The following is a 6,000-nucleotide window of genomic DNA, read 5'->3' on the forward strand; positions in this document are numbered from 1 at the left end:
AAATTGTTCAACAGGAATTTGTATGTTAGAACTTTTAAACCTACATTTTCAGTGAATTATATGAAGAATGCTGTTACAGACGCAATCCGTACACCTCTTTCAAAACAAGCAACAATAACGGGTCGTAGACTTATTGTTGTTGCAAATTTGTACCATAAAAATGTCAACAGACCAGGACTTTTCACTGTTGAAACGTACATAAAGGTCAATGCTTTCAATGTTTGATATGCATGGAGGTAGAAAGAAAGATACATCAATTCAAGCACAGTCGAGTCCCTCACTGCCCCAGCTAAAGAATGCACAGCACAAGTTACATAAGCTTACAGTCTGTGTCACTTGGTCATCGATGCTGCCAACAAAATCTCGCCTTCAGAAGACGTGGATTGAGGTTACGGCTTTTGCTCATGTTTTATGCATCAGAGCTATATTGCACTCCATCCTAAGCTGACTAGCTGTACGAATATCCAATACGCTGGCTACTTTGCCAAAGAGTGAGCCGAAGCCGGCCGGCTGGAAGCAGCCGACTTGTTTACTCAGAGAGGTCACCAGCTGGTCACGGTTTACCAAGTTAAGTTCGCGCATTGATATTGAATCTTCGTGCTGAAAGATCTGTACTCTTTTGAGTATTTCCAATCATTAGTATATGATTATTTTCATAATTTAATAAAATAAATTACTATTTTGAGTTGAAATGTACTGGATTAGGGTCGATAGAAAGTCAAAATCCGACGTTCAAAAACGGTACTACGTTATCCATCGCGTAATGATTTATTCATCTCACTTCCGTGAACGTCACAAGGCTCGAACGGCGCGAAGTAAGATTTCTGTACCGTCGGCTTGGTATTTGTGATCAGGAGTTATCTTGCGGAAAGTTTCGCGATCTTTGTATGGAATCACAAGCCGAATGACATCAAACTTTCGAAGAAATGTGTATAGAGTACCAGGGACAGACAGAGTTCTAAATTTGTGAACGCGAAAAGAAGTTAAAGATGCCGACTATATTTTCCCAGCAAGTTGTACCGATGTGCTGTGCGTGCAGCACGGAGAGACCTGAAGCCGGGAACCGTCTAGCGTCAGCTGCGAGCCGTTCACAAATGCAGGTAAGTCGATATAGCCGCATGGAGCTAGAACCTGATAACGTACATTTGTACCATGCATTGCCATTAAATTACTTATTCTGCAACCTTGGGATCGCTCTATTTAAACACAGATAAGTTTCGTTGAGTAATGATTCGTACGGAAATACGGAATTCACTTTCATAATTCACAACGATGCTTGAAAATAGTCAATGGAAAATAATTGCGAGATTTTTACAGACTGTTTGTCACCGCTGTCCGTTTTAAATATTATTAATATATGATTATAATGTTTATGCAGTTGGTTTCTATGCTTTTCAAGTAACTATTGTCTCATTTTCAACTAATAATTTCATTGATTTCGTTCATCAAATTGCGGTCAAACAGTAAAGACATACACTCTTCCTGTAACCATTTGTATTTTTCAGAATTCGTTGCCGGTACTACTGCAGTGTAAATGGACGAGAAATTCAGAAAACAGAAGCTAAATCACTGCCTTTGAGAGTAATGTAAATTTCACATGAACCTTCTCAAGTCAAAGCTTTATGAAGACATTTATGTCGCATGAAAAAACATTGGCATATACGGTAAAATAAATCGTACCCTAAATTAACTTAACCTTTTGTTTCTCTGTTTTATTTTTTTACTGTTTCTCAGTATTTCAGAAATATATCTGCGCTGATTTACAGTCTGCAATTATGTTATTAGTCATGTTTAGACAGCTGATTTCACTACTCGGTGTACGTATCTGAACTTTCAAAATGTTAAAAGTGTGGTACAACTACAAATTCACAAATTTTGCTGTCACTAAACTGTGTTGTTTCTTTGGTTTCAGTATCTACAACATATTTAGTTTTCTATTTATACTGTTTAGAATTATTTTTCCTTGTAATTGGTAGATGCATTTATGCGAGAGCTTACTGCTCTAGGGTTATGCCAACTTTTACGATTTTACAGGCATTTTGGCAGGATAAAATGCACAAAAGTATGAGCAGTGAACCCATCAGGGTAGGTAAAATGAAGTCTCCATGGCAACATACTGATAAAACTACAACCAGCAAGGAATGATGGGAAAACTGCAACTTTGACACAACGTTTGAGGCTTGAAAATGAGGAGTTAATATGGAGCATACAAAGTTTAAATGCACAACCTTGTTAAACCTTGTTACAAGTGTGCAATACTAAACTTTCAACCAAGCTTTTAACAGTTTCATTTTAAGCTTGGCTGGCAACCTTGCCAGACAAAGCTCCCACAAGCTTTGACTGAGTTGAAAGCCTTTTTTATCTCCAACTTTGGTTGCAAGATTGGACACGAACCTTGAGCCAAGTTTGCCCCAAACTGATATAAATCGTAAGGGTTGTTCTTTCATTTCAAACCTTGCTGTGAAAGTGAAACCATGCCAGTCTTAGGATCTCTCTGGCATTTTGGTACTGAATACCTTGAAAGAAAGTCATCAATACTGGTACTTAAGAAAATTGCAGGATTTCAATCAACATATGGAGTTATGTTGTCTAAGGGACTGTTCAGAATTTACTTTGGGGGGGAGGATTTTCAGGGGGGCATCCAATTTCCCCAAGAAAAATTAGGGGGGGCCAGACAAAAATACCTCAAGCTTTTAGGGGGGCCAAGGAAATAAAAAATTAATTCAATATTTGCCCAGAGTTTCTGATCTATACGATAATCCAATAATCCTGTATGTGCATCCAGAAAGATCATGTGGCACTGCATCAATGCTATGGTGTCGGATTGTTGAAATATTGTGTACACAAGAAATTTGCTGTAGTTCAAGAAGTGATCTCAGTGTGTATGAGGCTAGGAGAAATGTGGACAGGCTTACACATTGTGTATTGATGCTAATACTTTTGTGTCCCATTCATTCTGATATGTATAATCAAAGAATTCTCAGTGATGGCTGGCAGAAAAGGCAAAAAAAACCAAATTAACATGTATTGTTTCCTGTCATCTGAAAACATGCGCATTATGACTATATATTTTAAAATAAAAGTTTGTTAGAAAAATTTGAAATATGAATGCTCTGTCAATTTTGAAAAATACTGCTGACAAAATGTGAACTTTGACTTACACAGCAGGGTTATCTGCATCTCTTAATATGAACATTGGATTGTGAATGGAATGAGCAGAAAAACATGAATTCATATTATGGATAAGGTGTTTTGTTCAAGAAATGTTCTTAAATATTCCTCAGCATTGTTACTTTCAGTGGCAGCTACTTGGTTGTATGGCAACCAAATCTGAAAAAAGAGAAATGTAAAAACTAGTTGGCTTTCGCCAATTTTAATTCCTAGTGTTTAAAACTTTCACTGTGAGTCTGTGAGTTATTCAGCATCATCAGATGAAAATATATGCTAAACTTGTGTATGTACATCTCACTTTCCATAAATATCTGGATATCTGCAAATGATGTACCATTAAACTTCAAAGATATACCGGTATATCGCGATCACTTTGCCAATTATCTGCTCCTCTGATTTTCTGTTCACCATTTCCAACTGACTTCTGTGCTTGTCTTTGTGTGCATCATATGTATCAGTGAGACATCACAAAAGAAATATTCATATTTAGTAATTAAATTTTCTTCAAAAATTTACAACCAGATATGTTTATTGCTAGCCTTTCCTTTTTTCTTTATATAGTCACATAACCCTGAAATGTTTGTTATACCATCGATTAAATGTCCACTACAGTTCCTGCAACTCATTAGACTGCATATGTCTTAATGTGTGAGCATGCATGTACATATTAGGGGGCCATGGACAAAAAAAAACAGGAAAGATGAGGGGGGGGCCATATATTTTTTCAATAATTTACTGGGGGGAGCCATGGAAAAAAATCACCCAGAAAATAAAAATCCTCCAGCCTCCCCCTGGATATAAATTCTGAACAGTCCCTAATTTTAAAACAGCACTGCAAAATGATCCAAAGGACTGAACTGTTAAGTTTTGGGAGAGGATCCAGTGCAATATATCTGTGGCATAGAACTCAAAAAACAAATTTATAGAAACTTGAATTATAGGGAAAATATGCATGCTCTGGACACTCTCGAAAAATCTTGATATCAGGAGAAAAAACTGAATACCTCACTCTGACATTACCCCTCAATAGTCAATCTCTAAGCTACTGAAAGCTCAAAATTTAACAATCCTGCATTTAAGGCACTGTTAAGTATCATGTATAGCTCCACTCTTTCTCCCAAAGAAAAATAAAATGATACATCATGCTTATTTGTGCTTATTTCATTTTCAGTTTTACATTACATTTGGGAAGGGAAATTTCTAATTTGGGATGGACAATTTCACATCTCCAAGGTACCAGAAAGAGTTACAGGTTTTTGGGTGGATTATTTAAACATCTTCACAGAATCTTATCTTTTCAAGCCTGTAATTTTTCATGGCTTATCACTGATCACATGCTTTCTACCATGTGTGATTTTTATAGTATCTCTTTTTGGTTTCTTCTTGCAAACTGAATAAATACTTCTTTCTTTCTAAACTTTCCCCTCCAACTACAGACCCTCGAGAAAAACATTTTTCTCGAGGGTCTGTTTATCTCGAGGGTCTATGCTCCAACCTACCAAGGATATCAAATTGGTCTATCCTTAAGATGTCTGTGAAGAGTATGTACAACACTGTGAAAGATTTTCAATGGGACACTCAGTTCTGTATCATCTGAGGATTAAATTTGTTCTTTGGTATCTTGACAAATACTGAAAGCATGATTTCTGAAAGTCTCGAGAATCCTTGGGTCATGACTGGCACAGAAACCACCAACTTAATCTCTAGCATTTACAAGACAAATAAATGAATAAATCAGAAGCATATCAGAGTAGGTCAAGTGCTTTTATCCTAATAATACTCACCATATCAGACTTCAACCTGTTCACCTTGAATACCATGTTAACAGGTCCACACTCACTATTGGCGACAATTGGTTTGGGCAATAGCATAGTGTATAGACAAGCAAATTCACTTCATGGTTGATTATTATAGTGGGGACGTGACCTTCAATTTTGTTCAAATGAACACTGCCAAATACCATATAAAAAGTGTGGGAATGTTTGGAAGTATTGTATGTTACAGTAATAATGACTGTTACTAGTGTTTCTGCTGCCAACTCACCAAATCTCAAATCTTGGAAAGATTTGCTCCTGCACCCACAAACTTTCATAATACCATTGGAGTACTGGGCTAATGTCCAAACACAAATGACAACCTTGGTCAAACTTGGATTAATCATACAACACTCAAAAACCAGCTCAGTGCAAATGTATCAAATACCACCTGTCCATACAAGCATCTTCAGTTGAAACTGAGAGACTTCAACCAACTTAATGTTGATTTGAACAAACAGCAGAAGTAGAGAGACTTGAACATCATGTGTACATTGATGGCAATCAGAATAAAACACCAATGTCAATAGGCCTATACGCATTTGTTGTCATCTTACAGACTTAATGAATCCATTTACAGGTTTGGCCTGATAGAAATTCTGGTTTCATAGGTAAACTTTGACCTCTTAGGCTGAAGACATAGATTTTCAAACTCTGAGGCAACACTGGTTACTTCTTGTAAATTTGTTTAGGTCAAACACAATGCAAATCAAATTCTGGAAAATTTGCTCTATTGCAAATTAACCTATGATTAGAAATTTACAAACCATATCTTGTCTAAGAAATTTATATTTTGCTTTTATACATTTTAAAGTTGACATCGGCCATGTCAATCATTTTTTTGATTATTTAGACACTGAACGAAACTTCAACAAAAGTAAGACTTGATGTTATTGTTTATGATTCAATCACAAATAAAACAGATATTAGAAAGAGCTGTACATTTCTAGTTCTCTTCATACATGATGAATAGCCAAGGATTAAAAATAAGATAAGTATGCAAATACACAATATA

General features: G+C 36.2%; 1 long non-coding RNA gene across 1 annotated transcript; it reads left to right on the forward strand.

Annotated features, from left to right (window-relative positions):
• The first annotated feature begins 960 nt into the window (after positions 1-960).
• On the forward strand, positions 961-1,695 carry LOC139147350 (uncharacterized). Its single transcript, XR_011555711.1, has 2 exons — positions 961-1,100; positions 1,506-1,695. It is a non-coding gene; the product is annotated as an uncharacterized lncRNA (long non-coding RNA).
• Positions 1,696-6,000: the final 4,305 nt, after the last annotated feature.

This window comes from Ptychodera flava, chromosome 13, assembly GCF_041260155.1.
Source record: "Ptychodera flava strain L36383 chromosome 13, AS_Pfla_20210202, whole genome shotgun sequence".
Taxonomy (NCBI): domain Eukaryota; kingdom Metazoa; phylum Hemichordata; class Enteropneusta; family Ptychoderidae; genus Ptychodera; species Ptychodera flava.